Source organism: Lycium barbarum, chromosome 12 (assembly GCF_019175385.1).
Source record: "Lycium barbarum isolate Lr01 chromosome 12, ASM1917538v2, whole genome shotgun sequence".
Lineage (NCBI taxonomy): Eukaryota > Viridiplantae > Streptophyta > Magnoliopsida > Solanales > Solanaceae > Lycium > Lycium barbarum.
In genome coordinates, this window is record NC_083348.1 from 50,925,690 (window position 1) to 50,946,039 (window position 20,350).

The 20,350-nt window shown below is 40.0% G+C and overlaps 1 long non-coding RNA gene across 1 annotated transcript; it reads left to right on the forward strand.

Moving 5' to 3' along the window:
* The first annotated feature begins 8,606 nt into the window (after window positions 1–8,606).
* On the forward strand, window positions 8,607–20,034 carry LOC132621999 (uncharacterized). The gene is made up of 3 exons (XR_009575786.1): window positions 8,607–8,650; window positions 9,557–9,607; window positions 19,844–20,034. It is a non-coding gene; the product is annotated as an uncharacterized LOC132621999 (long non-coding RNA).
* The last annotated feature ends 316 nt before the right edge of the window (window positions 20,035–20,350 follow it).

Sequence of the window (20,350 nt, forward strand, 5' to 3'; positions counted from 1 at the left end):
GAAATCAAAGGTCAGTATATAAGGGATATCATTTCCTATCTCTTGACTCTATCGCACAATTTAGAGTAAGAAGAAAACGTAACATCCTAAATGTCCTGTAGCTTCCTATTTATAGATGTGGTGCACAACACACCGATAAACAAGACACTCCTAGACACGGTCTGTAGACACTCCGAGGATGAACTGCTCTGATACCACTTTTGTCACGACCCAACCCCATAGGCCATGACTAGTGCCCGAGCTGGACACTCATATACGTACCTGCTAGATATAGTTAGACTGAATCTAAGAACAATATGGAAACTTGCAAAAACTCCAAAAGTTCATAACGTCATCACATATACATATTAAGATAACCTATTTCCTGAAGAGTCACAACTAATCAAAACGTAATACGATACGCAAGCGGACAAGGCTACCACTACAAACCAATATGATACGCAAGCCGACAAGGCTGCCACTACAGACGGGAATATCCTTAGCAAATCATACAGACACAGCTGAACAAACTTATACACAACCCACACATATGTCTACAGACCTCTAAGAGTATCAATAGTGAAATATGACGGGACAAGGCCCCGCCGTACCCCTAGATATACATAAGTCTACATCTAAAGATCTGTACCAAAATAAGATAGGCTTCGGAACAATGGAGCTCTCCAAACAGCTGGGTGGAAATCCTAGGCTGGAGGATCACCAAATCAAGTATCCATACCTGCGGGCATGAAAAGCAGCCCCCCGAAGAAAGGGGGTCAGTACGACATATGTACTGAGTATATAAAGCATGAAATACAATAAAGAGGATCATGGCTGAAATAAAGATTACAGGAGACAAGTATGACAATCATAATACCAATACACTTGCCTTATGAAATGTAAATCATACATATCAATATCATATATCATACCCAGCCCATTATGGGACTCGGTGAATAAAGTCATCATATACCATCCTTGGCGCCATAATCGCATCATCATCATATATATATATATATATATATATATATATATATATATATATATATATACCGTATTCCGGCCCTCTAGTGAGGGAATCGGTGAACAATGCAGTGAAACTGTGAACGAGAACGTACCCCGGGCCGGGACTCGGTGAAAGATACAATGAGGCATGCACGAGCAGAGTAGTGAGCAACCATATGCAAACTAAGTTATATTTGAGACTCGATAGAATAATCAAAATGAACTATCATTTGAAAATCAAGACAATAATCATATCAAGTACCCTTCGAATGTCACAATGGATTATATCAAAATAGGACGCCTGAAATCATAGACACGTATCAAGACATAATAAAATAAGTTGTGGGAATCAAGAACATTAACCATCCTAGTGTCTCTAAGAATATGAGCTTCTTTGGAGTCATATACACGTGGTCTGTTTGTTTCATAAAGATCATGCCAAAAAGAAGGAAGGGTTAGCTTTACATTTCTTACGTCGTCCAAGGAACTCAACTTAATCACGAACTTTTCACAATTAGTATGCCAAACCTATAATCGTAAGAATATGCACGTGACTGTAACACCCCGTAAATTTGAACTAGGTGTGAATATGTAAAAATCTAGTGTTAAGATGATATGTTATCTATATGAAACCATTCTTGATGAATTCGGGTGGAGAATGGTCGTTTAGAAGTCAAACCAACAATCGAAGTTCTTAAGGGCTCTTAAATTCACCAAAGTTTTGGTAGGTCTGTCTTCTGGGCGACTTTAGTGAAAATGTGTTGCGAATTTGGAAACAACACCTGAAATACAGGTTGTAGATCTTTGAAATAGCTTTCCAACGGTATATTATGGGGGTCAAACGGACATCTGTGCAAAGAGTTATGCCTATTTTAATGAAGCCTGTCCGCACTGGAAATTTGGTCTGCGTTACGGACCGTCCCTTGGGGCCGTAACACGAGTTACAGACCGTCCCTTGGGGCCGTAACATCCCAAAAATTTCCAGAACCTCACTGGAAATTTGGTCAGTGTTACGCTCCAAGTTACGGGCCGTAACACGTGTTACGGACCGTCCCTTGGGGCGTAACACAGGTGAAAACAGTACGTTTTCAAGCGATCTGACTTTGGGAGGCCATAACCCAATTATTATTTGGGAATTTGGAAAGACTTCCTTCATGAAAGTTGTATCCCTTTGAAATATCTTTCCAACCATAGGTCGTGGGCCCCCAGGTGACATCGGGAGCAGGAGATATGGACATTTTAAGATAGAAAGGTCAAGCTGATGGCCCAACCCAATTCAAAACCGGGTCAGGCCCATTTCCCTTGGTATTTAAGGGAAATGTTCAGCCCTAGCAGCCACATTTCCCCTACCAAACATTCAGAATTTTATAGAGAGAGAGAGAGAGAGGAGATTTAGAGAGAGAAAGTGGAGAATCGATCAAGTTCAAGGCCCCGAATCCCGAGGCTCGTGAAGGATAAAGTGTAGAACAAGTTGTTGCCGTCGTTCTAAGCTAAACATTGAACTTGGGGGAAGTTATTTTCGTGGTGGCTGCTCATATAAGGTATGTCTAAGATTTTAATGATGTTTTTATCCTTATCATTGATAGATTTGACGAGTTAGAATAGAGAAAATGACATTGAAAGTTCGGTTAAAATTTTTGGATACCAAATGACTTGGGGGCTGTTTTGGTATGATTAAATGGATAGGATTATTTGGATATTGATATAAAATAATTGTTGATGTTGTTGATAAGTTGTTGTTCTTGAAATTGAGAGAATAAAGTGTATGAAGACATTGTATACAAAGCGTATACCGGGCTGTTTTGTGAGGATATATTTGGGGGTTGTTTTAGATGATTTCGTGGCTGTTTTGTGACAATATTTTGGGGCTGTTTTATATGATTTTCGTGACTGTTTTGTGATAATATTTTGTTGTTGTTATACTATGGATATACGGAAATAAAGAAGTGTATACAAGCATTGGCATCCGAAGGTATAGTGGGTTGTTTTGGAAGTAATTTAAGGATGGATTTAATTTCAAGATCCTTTAATGAATCAAATGAAAAGCAATCTTTTCATGTTCCTTGAACTCTAATTCATGTTTTAAACGGTGGTTAATGTGTGTGAGGGACAAACCCACATTAAACCTAGATTGTAATAAACTCTATTTATGTATAAGATATTATGAATGTTTTCCTCTATGAGAGATGCTTAGTAATGCTAGTTAAGAGTTGGTAATGACATTCCCATTGGTGAATTAGGACATGGAAATCTTTGTAAAGAAGTTGTATGTTTTCAAAACATTGATTGGAATGATTTATCTTTACGATATGGCATAACGAACCTTAATGGTAAATGGTGATGTGACTGCTTTAAGATGAATTGTAATTCGGCTTTTTAGCTATGAACTCTATTGATGTGTTTACTCCTAGCCATTCGGGAGGATGAGTGGTCACCGGGAATTTCATATTCCGGTGTGCTTATGCCTAGCCATTCGGGAGGATGAGTGGTCATCGGGAATTTCATATTCTGATGTGCTTACGCCTAGCCATTCGGGAGGATGAGTGGTCACTGAGGTTTATATTACGGTGTGCTTACGCCTAGCCATTCGGGAGGATGAGTGGTCACCGGGGATTTCATATTCCGGTGTGTTTATGCCTAGCCATTCGGGAGGATGAGTGGTCGCCGAGACTTTGTAATTCGGTATGGTGCGTTGTGACAAGGGAACCCTATGGTCATCCCCTCGATGTGATTGATTCTTGGGCTTGTGTTGGTGTGTGTAATATTCGTAATCTCTCATAGAACTGTTGTTGACAATCATGATCAATTTTAAAGGCATAATTAAAAGTTGTAACTTAACAAAAGACTTCATAATCGGTTTTTGATAATTTTTATGGAGATACACATGTTGAATACTTGTTTCTATATTGATAAATGGCTTTGTAAACTGTTTAACAAATGATATTGAGAATCACAAAGTGGAATGACTGTTTTTATGCTATCTTTTCAGAACTGATTTCTTTATATATTATTGTATTTTATTTTCATAATACTTGTTGTCCCCGAGGCACTCACTGAGTACGAAAGTACTCAGGCATACCATTGTTGTTTTTGATGGTATGTTAGGTAACGAAGAAGAGCAGGTTCGTGATACTTTCGACGCTTAAGAGGACTTGCTACTGCTGTGGATTCGGTGAGCCCACATCCTTGTTCGTGGGAAACTTCCTGTTTCATTTATTATTCTAGATTTCCGTGCTGCGTCCCGAAGTTTGACGATTGTTATGTCTCTTAGAAGCTCCATAGATAGTTGTCAGAATTGTGGGTAGATTGTCAAAAGTCTCGTACGACTTAATGGGTGTTTACTACGTTGATGGCTATTACTTATAAAGACTTCCGCTGATTTAATTCATGTGTTCATGATGTGTTGCATTTAATTTATAAATTGTTGGAGGCGAATGTTGAACCTGGCGGGTTCAAGTATCATTATTGTGTTGTTTAGGTTCTTCTGATGTTGTTCGTGACGTCGGATGCCGGTCACGTCTAGGGTGGGTTTTGGGGCGTGACAAGCTTGGTATCAGAGCATAGGTTTAAATACGTCCTAGGATTATTGCTGGTGTCTGTGGAGCTATGTCTAGTGGAGTTTTCCTTGTGCAGCCTGATCACCTGCATGATTGAGAAACTCCCAGGACATTTATAGGTGTTTCCTGTTCTTCTTGATTCTAGATTGTGCTGTAGAGCTTAAAGTCCTTCTTAGGATCGTTCTAATTCGCTCGTAATTCGTGCCTTGCAGAAATGACTCTGACGCGATCCAAAAGTGGTAAACAAGGACGTCCCGCGAAAGTTAACCGAAATCTTGGGGGCGCGAATGCTGGTAATGAAAATGATGCTGGAAATCAAGCACCATCTCCAGCACCGTCTGCTCCTGTTGTCCCTGTTGCGGGTGTACTTGAGATTGGTACTATGCAAACGGCTATTCGAATGTTGACTGCTTTGGTTGCGGCTCAGCAGCAGCGTGGAGGTGTGGGACCTCATGGTGGAGGCAGATTTAAGCAGTTCCTAGACTTAAAGCCACCAGAGTTCTTTGGGTCACGAGAGGTGGACGACCCCCAACACTTCTTAGATGAGACTTTTAAGGCATTGAGGGCAATGGATGCCCAGGATTCAGAAGCTGTGAGGCTTGCTTCGTATCATTTGAAGGATGTTGATCACGTATGGTTTGAGATGTGGGAATCTGAGAGAGGTGACGCTGCTTTAGCTCTGACGTGGGCTGAATTTGAGGAGGCGTTCATGGAAAGGTTCTTGTCTGATAAGGAAAGAATTGCTATGGCTACGAAATTTGAAAAGCTGGAGCAGGGTAACAAGTCAGTTCGTGAGTATAGTTTGGAGTTCACTCGTCTGTCAAAGTATGCTTTATACATGATCCCTACTGAAAAGCATAGGTTGACTCGTTTTGTGAAAGGCTTGGTACCACGTATCAAGTCTCCATGTGCTGCTGTTGCTATGTCTCCTACTTGTACATTTTCATCTTTAGTTGGGTTCGCTGAGCAACAAGAGAATTGGATGGGCGAAGAGATGCTTGAAAGGGAACAAAGTAAGAAGGCCCGATCTACGGGTGGTTTCACTGGTTCGTATGATGGAGGACAACAGAGAGGTAATTCTGCACCTCAGCAGTCTGTTTCTCAGTTTAATAGGGGTGTTCCATCTGGTGTACAAAGTCAAAGAAACGGTAATCAAAATGGATATTCACACGGTAGTAACCGACAAGCATCTGGATGGAACGATCCTATTTGTCACCATTGTGGTATAAGGGGTCATATCAAGAAATATTGTAGGAAGTGGCTTCGTGAAATGGCTAACTCTTCTAGCCAGCGGAATAATTCACATGATGGTAATGTCAACAACACTCCTAATGCTCATGGTAATGAGGCTAGTAAAGTGGTTGCTAACATCGCTAATAGGGGACAAGCTCGACTTTATAGTTTTACTCGTAGAGAGGCGGCTGAAGACCCTGATAACGTGGGCACAGGTATTGTAACTATATGTTCTCTTAAAGCATTATATGAGTTTTGTTTGTGATATCTTACCACATAAAAAAAAAAAGCACTACTGAGAATTTTGAAATTTGAGGTCTAGTGAAGAATCTTAAGCTATGACTTTCATTCGGGGACGAATGATCTTAAGGGGGGGGGATAATGTAACACCCCGTAAATTTGAACTAGGTGTGAATATGTAAAAATCTAGTGTTAAGATGATATTGTATCTATATGAAACCATTCTTGATGAATTCGGGTGGAGAATGGTCGTTTAGAAGTCAAACCAACAATCGAAGTTCTTAAGGGCTCTTAAATTCACCTAAGTTTTGGTAGGTCTGTCTTCTGGGCGCCTTTAGTGAAAATGTGTTGCGAATTTTGAAAAAACCCCAGAAATAAAAGTTGTAGATCTTTGAAATAGCTTTCCAACGGTATATTATGGGGGTCAAACGGACATCTGTGCAAAGCGTTATGCCCATTTTATTGAAGCCTGTCCGCACTGGAAATTTGGTCTGCGTTACGGACCGTCCCTTGGGGCCGTAACGTCCCAAAAATTTCCAGAACCTCACTGGAAATTTGGTCAGTGTTACGCTCCAAGTTACGGGCCGTAACACGTGTTACGGACCGTCCCTTGGGGCGTAACACAGGTGAAAACAGTACGTTTTCAGGCGATCTGACTTTGGGAGGCCATAACCCCATTATTCTTTGGGAATTTGGAAAGACTTCCTTGATTAAGTTGTAGCCCTTTGAAATATCTTTCCAACCATAGGTCGTGGGCCTCCAGGTGACATCGGGATCAGGAGATATTGACGTTTTAAGATAGAAAGGTCAAGCTATTTGCCCAACCCAATTCAAAACCGGGTCAGGCCCATTTCCCTTGGTATTTAAGGGAAATGTTCAGCCCTAGCAGCCACATTTCCGCTACCAAACATTCAGAATTTTATAGAGAGAGAGAGAGAGAGGAGATTTAGAGAGAGAAAGTGGAGAATCGATCAAGTTCAAGGCCCCGAATCCCGAGGCTCGTGAAGGATAAAGTGTAGAACAAGTTGTTGCCGTCGTTCTAAGCTAAAACATTGAACTTGGGGGAAGTTATTTTCGTGGTGGCTGCTCATATAAGGTATGTCTAAGATTTTAATGATGTTTTTATCCTTATCATTGATAGATTTGACGAGTTAGAATAGAGAAAATGACATTGAAAGTTCGATTAAAATTTTTGGATACCAAATGACTTGGGGGCTGTTTTGGTATGATTAAATGGATAGGATTATTTGGATATTGATATAAAATAATTGTTGATGTTGTTGATAAGTTGTTGTTCTTGAAATTGAGAGAATAAAGTGTATGAAGATATTGTATACAAAGCGTATACCGGGCTGTTTTGTGAGGATATATTTGGGGGCTGTTTTAGATGATTTCGTGGCTGTTTTGTGACAATATTTTGGGGCTGTTTTATATGATTTTCGTGACTGTTTTATGACAATATTTTGTTGTTGTTATACTATGGATATACGGAAATAAAGAAGTGTATACAAGCATTGGCATCTGAAGGTATAGTGGACTGTTTTGGAAGTAATTTAAGGATGGATTTAACTTCAAGATCCTTTAATGAATCAAATGAAAAGCAATCTTTTCATGTTCCTTGAACTCTAATTCATGTTTTAAACGGTGGTTAATGTGTGTGAGGGACAAACCCACATTAAACCTAGATTGTAATAAACTCTATTTATGTATAAGATATTATGAATGTTTTCCTCTATGAGAGATGCTTAGTAATGCTAGTTAAGAGTTGGTAATGACATTCCCATTGGTGAATTAGGACATGGAAATCTTTGTAAAGAAGTTGTATGTTTTCAAAACATTGATTGGAATGATTTATCTTTACGATATGGCATAACGAACCTTAATGGTAAATGGTGATGTGACTGCTTTAAGATGAATTGTAATTCGGCTTTTAAGCTTTGAACTCTGTTGATGTGTTTACTCCTAGCCATTCGGGAGGATGAGTGGTCACCGGGAATTTCATATTCCGGTGTGCTTATGCCTAGCCATTCGGGAGGATGAGTGGTCATCGGGAATGTTATATCCCGTGTTTTCCCACCTTTGGAAAATTGGAAATAATTTGGACTTGTATGAAATAAGGTCATAATTGAATTTATGTAACCCTTGAGTTGTTATGAAAGAATATTAATATGGAAGTGTCGAGGAACGCTAAGGGTAAATTTGGGATTTCGAAAATTAGTTTCGGGAATTACAAAACGGGAATTATAATCCATTGGGCCCAAATAATTGAAAGAAAAATTAGGCCTAAGGATGAAGGGTGGCCGGCCAACTTAGTGGCCCAAGCCCATGTTGTATTAATTTTTCCCATGTGCAAAAAAAATTAACTAAGGGACCATAGTGTATATATCATATATTACACAATCTTCATCCCTTAGAAGATTCATGAAAGAACAAAGCAAAAACAAGAGAAAAAGAGGGGAGGGTTCGGCTTGGCCATAGAAAATTTGCTACCAAAAATCTTGCTTCTAAAATTTTGTTCTTGTTGGATTCCTACTAAAGTGAGTGCCCTTTTCAACTTGGTGTAGTTGGTTTGGAGAGAGGAGCATTAATTTCATCAAAGTGACCATTCACTCAAGTGAAGAAGACTAGGGAAAAAGGTAAGAATTCATCTCTTTTTATTGTGTTATGAAGTCATGTTTATGTTGTAGTATGTAGAAATGAGTTGATTGTATGGAGAAATGGAAGTTTGCAAAGTGGGTGTGTGGTATGTATATGTAGCCGTGAGTATGTGTGGATTGTATACCTATAATGTGTTGAATTTATGTTATATTCTAGTTGTGGTTGTGGTGAAATGCATGTTGGGAATGAAAGTTGAATGAATTTGATAGAAATTGGTAGTGGGGTGTTTGGCCGTGTGGTATGGAGTGTGTGGGATGGAAATGGATTAAGTTTGTTTAGTGTGTTAGTTGTGTTATTGTGATTCTTGCAAATAAATGAAAGTAAAATGATATGAGGTTGCTTTGAAATGGAATGTAGAAGTTTATGTCGTTTTAGAACGATTTTACGACATTATGAAAGTGAAGTTATTAAGTTGCAAATTATGATGAGTATTGATGAAGTTGGAAGCTAGAAACATATTATGAATATGTATGCCAAAGATTAGAAGTTTTGAATGATTTACGACTTTGGCAGAAAGTTTGTATATTATGTATATCGTGTGTATAATTTAAGGAAACCATATGAACCGCTTCTAAACTATGTTGGGATGGTCTAGTTTGGTAATGCATGTGAAATCATTGAAATTGGTTGGAAATTGAAGTTGAAATGAAGGTTATGGCATTATGTCGGCAAGTAGAACTAGTTGTGCCATATTGTGTTTCTAGTGTTTGTTGTTGATGTTGATGTTGTTGTTTGGGTTGTTGTTGAAGATTGTCAGCCGAGTTGAATTCTCGGGGGTGCTATATGTATAGGGGAAGTGCTGCCGAAATTTCGGTAGACAAATAAGAGTTGAATTGAATTTGTAGCATCTATAACTTACAATTGGTAAACTTGACCATTTGCAGATTTTTGACGAAACGGGAAGTGAGTTTGGAAAGGCGTAAGGAGCTTGAAAGGTATGTAAAGCTACCCCGATCCTTCTTTTGGCATGTCTAAGTGTTTTAGGATCGGATTCGGGCCTCAAAAGACCTTCTCGGCCATCGGAATCCGCAAGAGAAAATCTCAGTTTTTCCTTCAGTAGAATTGAACCATTTTGATATGCTTTTCCTGAAAATATGCAGACTTTCTCTAAACTCCTTGAAAAGCTATAGAATGTCCGTAGAACCTTTATAGGTGACCCCATAAGCTTAAAGGGCGTAATTTGAGCCCACCGCCTTGCTTGTTCCGAGGTGGGCCCGCTATTCCCGGTTTCACCCTTAATGTACTAAAGTCTCCTTTTCGAACGATTTTTGAAAGAAACGTTTCAACTACCCTTTTAATTACCTAACGAATATGGTTTTAAATATTCCATTAAGTCTGATAAATTGTTTTGATACTCGAAACTCATTTACTATGATTCCTTCCGGCTTCATTGGATCGGTTTGTCTTTGATATGCCTCATCGAGTCTATGGAAACATTCATGATATTTTACTTGCATTAGTCTGTCACTACTCCATTCGTGGATGCCCCAATGTTTCCCACACTGAGCCCGGGCCAGGATATGTTGTCAAGCGTGATCCTCTGCATTGTTCGCCGTGCCTCGATGTGAGGGGGCAGGTATACGCGTACATGGGTTTGTGGAGTATGCTGTGCCATGTACGCTATGATTTACTATGGCCATCTGATATGATATGTTATGTTACGGGGTTATGCCCCTATTCTGATTCTTCTGTGTTGTGGCACCAGCGTCGGGAGGGTGGCCACGTTCTGTCTGCCGAGTCCCTTGGCAGGGGCCGGATTTGATATGACATATGTCCTGTACACACTGTGCATGTTTTGGAAATATGTATCTGATACTTTGGATTTTCCGTTTACTTTCTGTATGTTCTGCACCAATTATGATTTTGTTTCTGCAACTCAGGCTTTACATATTCTGTTATAGCCCGTATCTTGTACGATTGGAAATTCCGGAGTCGTCGTGGAAAGTCAAGGGCGAGACCATTTTTGAAAATTATTTTAATGCACAAATTGGTTATGAATATTATTTATGAATATTATTGCATGGAAATATTGAGAAAGGTTAAGGATAAAAATGGGAATTCGCAAAGTGGTCAATGGAAATAATGTGGAAGGCTAGGGGTAAAATGGTAATTTCACAAGTATTCAAGAAAATGGAAGAATTCTCTAGGAAATAAAGAAAGAAGCATGTGGCCATTTCATATTAAGTGAGGGGCTAAAGTGTACCATGGAAAAATATTTGGTCTTCTTTGACCAAATAAGGCAAAAAAAAAGGGGGAGAAGACACTTGGTCTTCTTTGACCAAGTAAAACAATTCAAGAAAAATCAAGAAATTGGAAGAAAAGTCTAGAAGAGAAAGAAAGGGGGCATGTGACCATAATTGAGGGACTAGGGTGCAAATATGAGAAGATGACTTGTTCATCTTTTATTTAAAAGTTGGAGAATTAGAAAGAAAGGAAAGAAAACAAAGAACAAAAAAAAAAAAAAAAGATGGAAACGGAAATAGGGGCTGGCCGAACCAGCCCCATAAATTGTTCATGGAAAATTGTTTTCTTCAAGCTTTCATACCAATTGGAAGGTCCTTTATCATATGGAGTAGTTGTTGGAATGAGAAAACCATTTATCTTGCAAGGAAACACTTCTAGCCATGTGGAAGAATAGAGTGGAGAAGGTAAGATTCAATCCTTTCTTGTGTGTTTTATGGATGTTGAAACATGTTGTTATGTGTTGGAATAGGTAAAACTCATGAAAATAAGGATGTTGTGTGTTGGAAGTTGAGGCCGTGTGTATGTCTCCTTGGTGTAAACATGATGAACAAATTTTATTCAATGTTATTTGATTGTTGTATATGTTGTGGAGTGTGGAATGAATGAAAAATCATGGAATTTGTGTGTTGAAGGGGCTGGCCGAAAATGGACTGTTTTGCATGTCTAAGAATGAACTAATTTATTTAGTATGTTTGGGTTATTGTGTTGTGGGTTATGTGATGTAAATGAGAGTTTAATGATCCTAGTTGGTGTCGTAATTGTTGTGGGCTGTTTTGGAAGCTAATTTGAATCAAGTGTAGTTTCTTGTAATTATGATAATAATGTTGTTAAAGTATGGTTTGTTGGTGTAGTTTGTGAACTTTGAAGAAAGAAATGTGTTGTGATGGCTCCTATGGAAGTTGGAAGATTTCGGGTTCTATGGTGCGTTATTGGATTGTTTGGAGAATTGTGTGAATTGTTTAAAGCATTCTTGAATATCGATTGAATGGTCTTGGATTAGTAATCGAATGTATAAACGTTGATATTAGTTGAAATATTGCGAACGTTGTTGGATTATGTAAAAAGAGCGCTTAATGTTAAAACGTATTCTTGAATTGATTAATGATGCTATAGTTTGCTTGTTGGTTGGGTTGTTGTTGATTTGGGGCCGAGCCTTATTCTCGGGGTTGGTAGATTTACAGGGGAGATGCTGCCGAAATTCCGGCAGAAGATAAGTAAACGTGTTTGAAAGGTTAAGGCAAGTATGTGACAACGAGTCTAACGAATGAATGAATCCTTTTGGACGTAGATTGACAAGATGGATAAACTCTCTTGCATGTAAGCAAACAAGTTGGATGCGTAAGCGCAACTAGTTTGTCGTCACTCAGGTATGTGAGGCTTACCTTTCTTTCCTTGGCATGCCCTAGAGCCATGTAGGATATGATATCTTAGGTATCTTGAGCTTACTCCATTCTGAAATTCTGAGTCTGTCTGTGATCTGTATGTTTTCCCTAACTTAAGTGTCAAATGAGCCTGATAGGCGAATCGTGATCTAAGTATTTTGATGTAAACCTTCTGGGCTAATCATGCCAACACAAATGTTCTGACGTAAGTATTTGGCATAAGTGTTCCGATATGTGAAATTCCGATACAAGTAGGTACTCTGATCTGAACATTCCGATATAAATATGTGGAATTAAGTATCCTGGCATAACCCTTTTGATATATTTATTCTGACTTAAGTGTTCCGACGTACGTATGATTCCAAGAGTTCTATTTGGTTTGATCCACAATCATGTCTAAAAGTTAGTTAACCTAATTACGGCTTTGGTTTTCCAAGAAAAGCTTCTGAAATGATTACAGAGCGATCTGTACTTCGAACGCTCGTAACTTTTGTATACTAACTCCGATTGACCCGAAACTCGTTCTGGACCCCCACATGTCTATAAGTATTCCTCATAACCCTTTTGATATATGTATTCGGACATAAGTAGTCGGTTATGGGTAATCCGATGCAAGCAATTTGGAACATGTATTCTGATTGAGTAAAAGCGATAAGTACTTTGAGAGAAATATTCTGTTAAAAGTAATTTGACATAAAGTAATCTGTAATAAGTGATCTGTATGGACATTCTGAGAATACGTTTGATTAACTTATTGAGCTTGAGTTATGCGCATTTGATTCTTCACGACTCTGCTCGTGCATATGTTATGACTTCCTTCGCCGAGTCCCGGGCCGGTATGTATCGTGCGGATGGTTCGCCGAGTCCTCTGTTGATGGCCGGGTTCCATATATGAATTCTGAAGTATGATGTGTCCGGTTCCGGGGTACCGTGTTATCTGTCCGTCCCCGGTTACCGAGGTTATGTTACGAAGTATGATGTGTCCGGGCTCGGGGTGCTGTGTTATCTGTCCGCCCCCGGGAACCGTGGTTATGTGTGATGTGTGACGGAGATCGGAGAAAAACTTCTGGAAGTTAGATGTGCTGTGGCGCCAAAGGCAGGAGTGGCAGCCACGTTCCTATGCTATCGTGCGCATTCATTGGCACTGTTCATCGGTACCTCGGCGTGTTATCTGTCCCCGAGGCCACCATGCATATGATATGATGTGACCGTCCCTCGGCGTGCTATTTGTCCCCGAGGTTATCGTCTTTATGATATGGCACTTGTCCCGGCGTGTTATTTGTCCCCGGGGTTGCCGCGTATATGATACGATATCCGATCCTGATACGTATGACTTACGTTGGAGAGTAAGTATTCTGACCTTCCGTATATTCTGTATTCCGTCTGCTATATGATGTCATTTAAACAATTTGTACGTTCTGTAATCTGTCTAGTATACGAGGTGAGTAAGTATGATTCGTGTCTGGAAAAGAAAAACGATAAGTGTTTGATATTTCTGAATAAGCTTTTGTATGTTGTTCTGTCTATATCAGTCATGGTTTCGTTTTCTGTACTCATGCCTTACATACTCAGTACATATCCGTACTGACCCCCTGTTCTTCGGGGGCTGCGTTTCATGCCGCGCAGGTACCCACAAATGGTTAGACGAGATGAGCTGAAGATGGCCCAACGGATTGGCGGGCTCCATTTCCTCCAGGAGTACTGCCGAGTCAGGGTATGTATGTTGTGATGTCTGATCAGTATTAGAGACTTTGCAGACAGCGTCGTGGGTAGTGATAGTCAGTCTGTAAGCGGCTCCATCAGCCGATATGCGATTTGGTGTGCTATATAATAAATTTTGTATAATTACAGATTTGTTAAATTCTGGAAATAGTAAGCAGAAGATTTCGAAAGCACAACATGTATTTTGTTCGTAATTGACTTTCAAAATTCAAAAAAAAAAAAAAAAAATTTATGTATGGAATCAGAGTCTGAGGGTTCGCTTGGCTCCGTATGTGGGGTCGGGTGCCCATCACACCCTAGTAAGATCCGGGTGTGACAAAGTGGTATCAGAGCAGGTCGGTCCAAGGGTTGTCTGCAAAGTCGTGTCCAGTAGAGTCCTGTTTATGGGTGTGAAGCCGGCCACATTTATAAACAGGAGGCTGCGGGGCATCTAGGAAATGTTGACCTTCTTTCTGTCTCAGATCGTGCGATAGAGCCAAGCCATAGGAAATGAGATTCCTGATACTAACAGCTAATTTTCGCAGACATCCAATGGCAACAGAAAAAGACGGATGACGATATGGTAAGACACAGAGGTAAGTTGGGGTATTTGTTCTGTTACTTGGGACAGGAAATTTTGAATGGCTGGAATATGTCACACAGCCGTATGTTCTGTAAAGTATCGTCGATAATTGTTACGTACAGACTGTAAAAAGTAAGAATGGCAAAGGAGATTCTGTAAGATTGGCTACGCCTAACACGAAGACGCGTGGAAAGGAAATGTTGCGAACCGGTAATAGGTGAGATGCGTTGTTCCACAAAAAGGTCATGGATTTGGTATGGCAACGGAGGTGTGAACGTTACTATTGTGAATTTGGAAGCCCAAGATAGGGGGTAGCCATACACACAGGCGGAAGATAAACATCGGGAACCGAAAGGGTAAAACGGTAATTACAAAAGAAAAGACGTGCTACGAAAATGTTCCGGAATCTGTAAGACTTCGACTTGCCCCAGAACAAGTAATAAAGGTCGTGTGAGGGAGCTGACGCACAAATATCAGCATTAAGACACCGAATTTCAACGAAGTTTTTGGATTAAGCGTGCTCAGGTGGGAGCAATTCTACGATGGGTGACCCCCTGGGAAGTTGGTGAGAAATTTTATCAATTGAGACGTAAGAGTCGAATTAAAAGCTAGGGTATTTTAAGGAAAACTAGATTATATGGGATGGCTGGGAGCCTTAGGAGGACGCGTAATACGAGGTGGATTAGCTCGATAAAAAGACAGGGAGTACATTACAGCCTTAGAATTAGGATAGGCTTGAACAACATTTGGACACACTTTGTGGGTTAGCTGATAGTAAGCACATATTTATATATGTGAGGATATAGGATATTTCAAAATGATTGTATATGTGAATCTCGGAGTTCCAGTTACCAACACTATGACAAGGAAGGCGTTAATTAAACAAAGGAATAATTCACGAACTTTCGAATTCATATGAAGAAATAACAAGAAGAGGAAGGTACTCGAAGACGGTTAGTATACAAGGAGCCCCTAAAGGGGGGGGGGGGGGGGGGAGATCATACTATACTAGACCTAAAAAGAAATTGCAACACTATCAAGTGTCAGAGAAGGAAATCTATTAGCTTGGAACCAGAGATTAAAATACGTCGGCGTGTCGCAAGAATACTTAGGAGAAGAGTAGAAGCGAAATAACAAAGAATACACTAAGAGATAGATCTGAGGAAAAGAAATAGCCTACGGCTGCATTGAATTGTTAAGTAAGGATTGCGTACTAAGACATGGTTTCCGTTAAGGTACGGTGACAAGACAAAAATAGAAAAGGAAGAACTCGGAAAGAATAAGGATAATGAGGTGACACAGTGAGTTAGAAAAACCTATGACATGGAGCAGTGACTCATGAAAGGTCGAGGAGTTCGGTTACAAGGAAGATAAGGTAAAGGATAAGGAACGAGCATGATGGAGAGAGCAGCTATAAAAGAAACCCATGACATGGAATGAGGACTCATGAAAAGATCCAAAAGTTTGATGACAAGGAAAGTAGGATAACTGATATAGAATGGACATGGAGAAAGAGGGCAAATATGAAGGAACCCCCTCCCGAAGTGCTACAAGACCCCACAAGGTCAGTTGAACATTCGAGGACGAATGTTCTAAAGGGGGGGAGAATGTTATAGCCCGTATCTTGTACGATTGGAAATTCCGGAGTCGTCGTGGAAAGTCATGGGCAAGACCATTTTTGAAAATTATTTTAATGCACAAATTGGTTATGAATATTATTTATGAATATTATTGCATGGAAATATTGAGAAAGGTTAAGGATAAAAATGGGAATTCGCAAAGTGGTCAATGGAAATAATGTGGAAGGCTAGGGGTAAAATGGTAATTTCACAAGTATACAAGAAAATGGAAGAATTCTCTAGGAAATAAAGAAAGAAGCATGTGGCCATTTCATATTAAGTGAGGGGCTAAAGTGTACCATGGAAAAATATTTTGTCTTCTTTGACCAAATAAGGCAAAAAAAAAGGGGGAGAAGACACTTGGTCTTCTTTGACCAAGTAAAACAATTCAAGAAAAATCAAGAAATTGGAAGAAAAGTCTAGAAGAGAAAGAAAGGGGGCATGTGACCATAATTGAGGGACTAGGGTGCAAATATGGGAAGATGACTTGTTCATCTTTTATTTAAAAGTTGGAGAATTAGAAAGAAAGGAAAGAAAACAAAGAACAAAAAAAAAAAAAAAAAAGAAGATGGAAACGGAAATAGGGGCTGGCCGAACCAGCCCCATAAATTGTTCATGGAAAATTGTTTTCTTCAAGCTTTCATACCAATTGGAAGGTCCTTTATCATATGGAGTAGTTGTTGGAATGAGAAAACCATTTATCTTGCAAGGAAACACTTCTAGCCATGTGGAAGAATAGAGTGGAGAAGGTAAGATTCAATCCTTTCTTGTGTGTTTTATGGATGTTGAAACATGTTGTTATGTGTTGGAATAGGTAAAACTCATGAAAATAAGGATGTTGTGTGTTGGAAGTTGAGGCCGTGTGTATGTCTCCTTGGTGTAAACATGATGAACAAATTTTATTCAATGTTATTTGATTGTTGTATATGTTGTGGAGTGTGGAATGAATGAAAAATCATGGAATTTGTGTGTTGAAGGGGCTGGCCGAAAATGGACTGTTTTGCATGTCTAAGAATGAACTAATTTATTTAGTATGTTTGGGTTATTGTGTTGTGGGTTATGTGATGTAAATGAGAGTTTAATGATCCTAGTTGGTGTCGTAATTGTTGTGGGCTGTTTTGGAAGCTAATTTGAATCAAGTGTAGTTTCTTGTAATTATGATAATAATGTTGTTAAAGTATGGTTTGTTGGTGTAGTTTGTGAACTTTGAAGAAAGAAATGTGTTGTGATGGCTCCTATGGAAGTTGGAAGATTTCGGGTTCTATGATGCGTTATTGGATTGTTTGGAGAATTGTGTGAATTGTTTAAAGCATTCTTGAATATCGATTGAATGGTCTTGGATTAGTAATCGAATGTATAAACGTTGATATTAGTTGAAATATTGCGAACGTTGTTGGATTATGTAAAAAGAGCGCTTAATGTTAAAACGTATTCTTGAATTGATTAATGATGCTATAGTTTGCTTGTTGGTTGGGTTGTTGTTGATTTGGGGCCGAGCCTTATTCTCGGGGTTGGTAGATTTACAGGGGAGATGCTGCCGAAATTCCGGCAGAACATAAGTAAACGTGTTTGAAAGGTTAAGGCAAGTATGTGACAACGAGTCTAACGAATGAATGAATCCTTTTGGACGTAGATTGACAAGATGGATAAACTCTCTTGCATGTAAGCAAACAAGTTGGATGCGTAAGGGCAACTAGTTTGTCGTCACTCAGGTATGTGAGGCTTACCTTTCTTTCCTTGGCATGCCCTAGAGCCATGTAGGATATGATATGATATGTATCTTGAGGTTACTCCATTCTGAAATTCTGAGTCTGTCTGTGATCTGTATGTTTTCCCTAACTTAAGTGTCAAATGAGCCTGATAGGCGAATCGTGATCTAAGTATTTTGATGTAAACCTTCTGGGCTGATCATGCCAACACAAATGTTCTGACGTAAGTATTTGGCATAAGTGTTCCGATATGAGAAATTCCGATACAAGTAGGTACTCGGATCTGAACATTCCGATATAAATATGTGGAATTAAGTATCCTGGCATAACCCTTTTGATATATTTATTCTGACTTAAATGTTCCGACGTACGTATGATTCCAAGAGTTCTATTTGGTTTGATCCACAATCATGTCTAAAAGGTAGTTAACCTAATTACAGCTTTGGTTTTCCAAGAAAAGCTTCTGAAATGATTACAGAGCGATAAGTACTTTGAGAGAAATATTCTGTTAAAAGTAATTTGACATAAAGTAATCTGTAATAAGTGATCTGTATGGACATTCTGAGAACACGTTTGATTAACTTATTGAGCTTGAGTTATTCGCATTTGATTCTTCACGACTCTGCTCGTGCATATGTTATGACTTCCTTCGCCGAGTCCCGGGCCGGTATGTATCGTGCGGATGGTTCGTCGAGTCCTCTGTTGAGGGCCGGGTTCCATATATGAATTCTGAAGTATGATGTGTCCGGTTCCGGGGTACCGTGTTATCTGTCCGTCCCCGGTTACCGAGGTTATGTTACGAAGTATGATGTGTCCGGGCTCGGGGTGCTGTGTTATCTGTCCGCCCCCGGGTACCGTGGTTATGTGTGATGTGTGACGGAGATCGGAGAAAAACTTCTGGAAGTTAGATGTGCTGTGGCGCCAAAGGCAGGAGTGGCAGCCACGTTCCTATGCTATCGTGCGCATTCATTGGCACTGTTCATCGGTACCTCGGCGTGTTATCTGTCCCCGAGGCCACCATGCATATGATATGATGTGACCGTCCCTCGGCGTGCTATTTGTCCCCGAGGTTATCGTTTGTATGATATGGCACTTGTCCCGGCGTGTTATTTGTCCCCGGGGTTGCCGCGTATATGATACGATATCCGATCCTGATACGTATGACTTACGTTGGAGAGTAAGTATTCTGACCTTCCGTATATTCTGTATTCCGTCTGCTATATGAAGTCATTTAAACAATTTGTACGTTCTGTAATCTGTCTAGTATATGAGGTGAGTAAGTATGATTCGTGTCTGGAAAAGAAAAACGATAAGTGTTTGATATTTCTGAATAAGCTTTTGTATGTTGTTCTGTCTATATCAGTCATGGTTTCGTTTTCTCTACTCATGCCTTACATACTCAGTACATATCCGTACTGACCCCCTGTTCTTCGGGGGCTGCGTTTCATGCCGCGCAGGTACCCACAAATGGTTAACCGAGATGAGCTGAAGATGGCCCAACGGATTGGCGGGCTCCATTTCCTCCAGGAGTACTGCCGAGTCAGGGTATGTATGTTGTGATGTCTGATCATTATTAGAGACTTTGCAGACAGCGTCGTGGGTAGTGATAGTCAGTCTGTAAGCGGCTCCATCAGCCGATATGCGATTTGGTGTGCTATATAATAAATTTTGTATAATTACAGATTTGTTAAATTCTGGAAATAGTAAGCAGAAGATTTCGAAAGCACAACATGTATTTTGTTCGTAATTGACTTTCAAAATTCAAAAAAAAAAATAAAAAATTTATGTATGGAATCAGAGTCTGAGGGTTCGCTCGGCTCCGTATGTGGGGTCGGGTGCCCATCACACCCTAGTAAGATCAGGGTGTGACATATTCAGTACATATTTCGTACTGACCCCCTTTCTTCGGGGGCTGCGTTTTCATGCCGCGCAGGTACCGACGACAGGTTTGCTGATCCGTCTGCTTAGGATCTCATTCTGCTATTTTTGGAGCGCTCTTTTATTCAGAGCCATCTTTTGGTATAGTCTGTCACTTCTATATATGTATATTTCTCGTTCATGGGTACGGCGGGGCCCTGTCCCGTCATATGATTCTGTCGGTCTGTTAGAGGTCTGTGGACATGTTTGTGGGCTGGGATCTTTCTGTACAGTTGGGTGCTTATGTTGTGTTTGGGCGATCCCATTCGCCGCTGCGGCCGGTCCGCATATATTTAAATGTTGCTTTGTTGGCCCTGTGTGGCCTTTGTTGGTATTTTCTGCGTGCAGGATATATGGGATAGGCCGTAAAACAAAGGAAACTCTGCCGAAATTTTTCTAAAAATTAGCTAAATTTGAAATAAAGCCTTGTCGGCTTCTGCCATATACGAGAATGCGTTTGAGTGCCCAGATCGGGCACTAGTCATGGCCTACGGGGTTGGGTCGTGACAAAAGTGGTATCAGA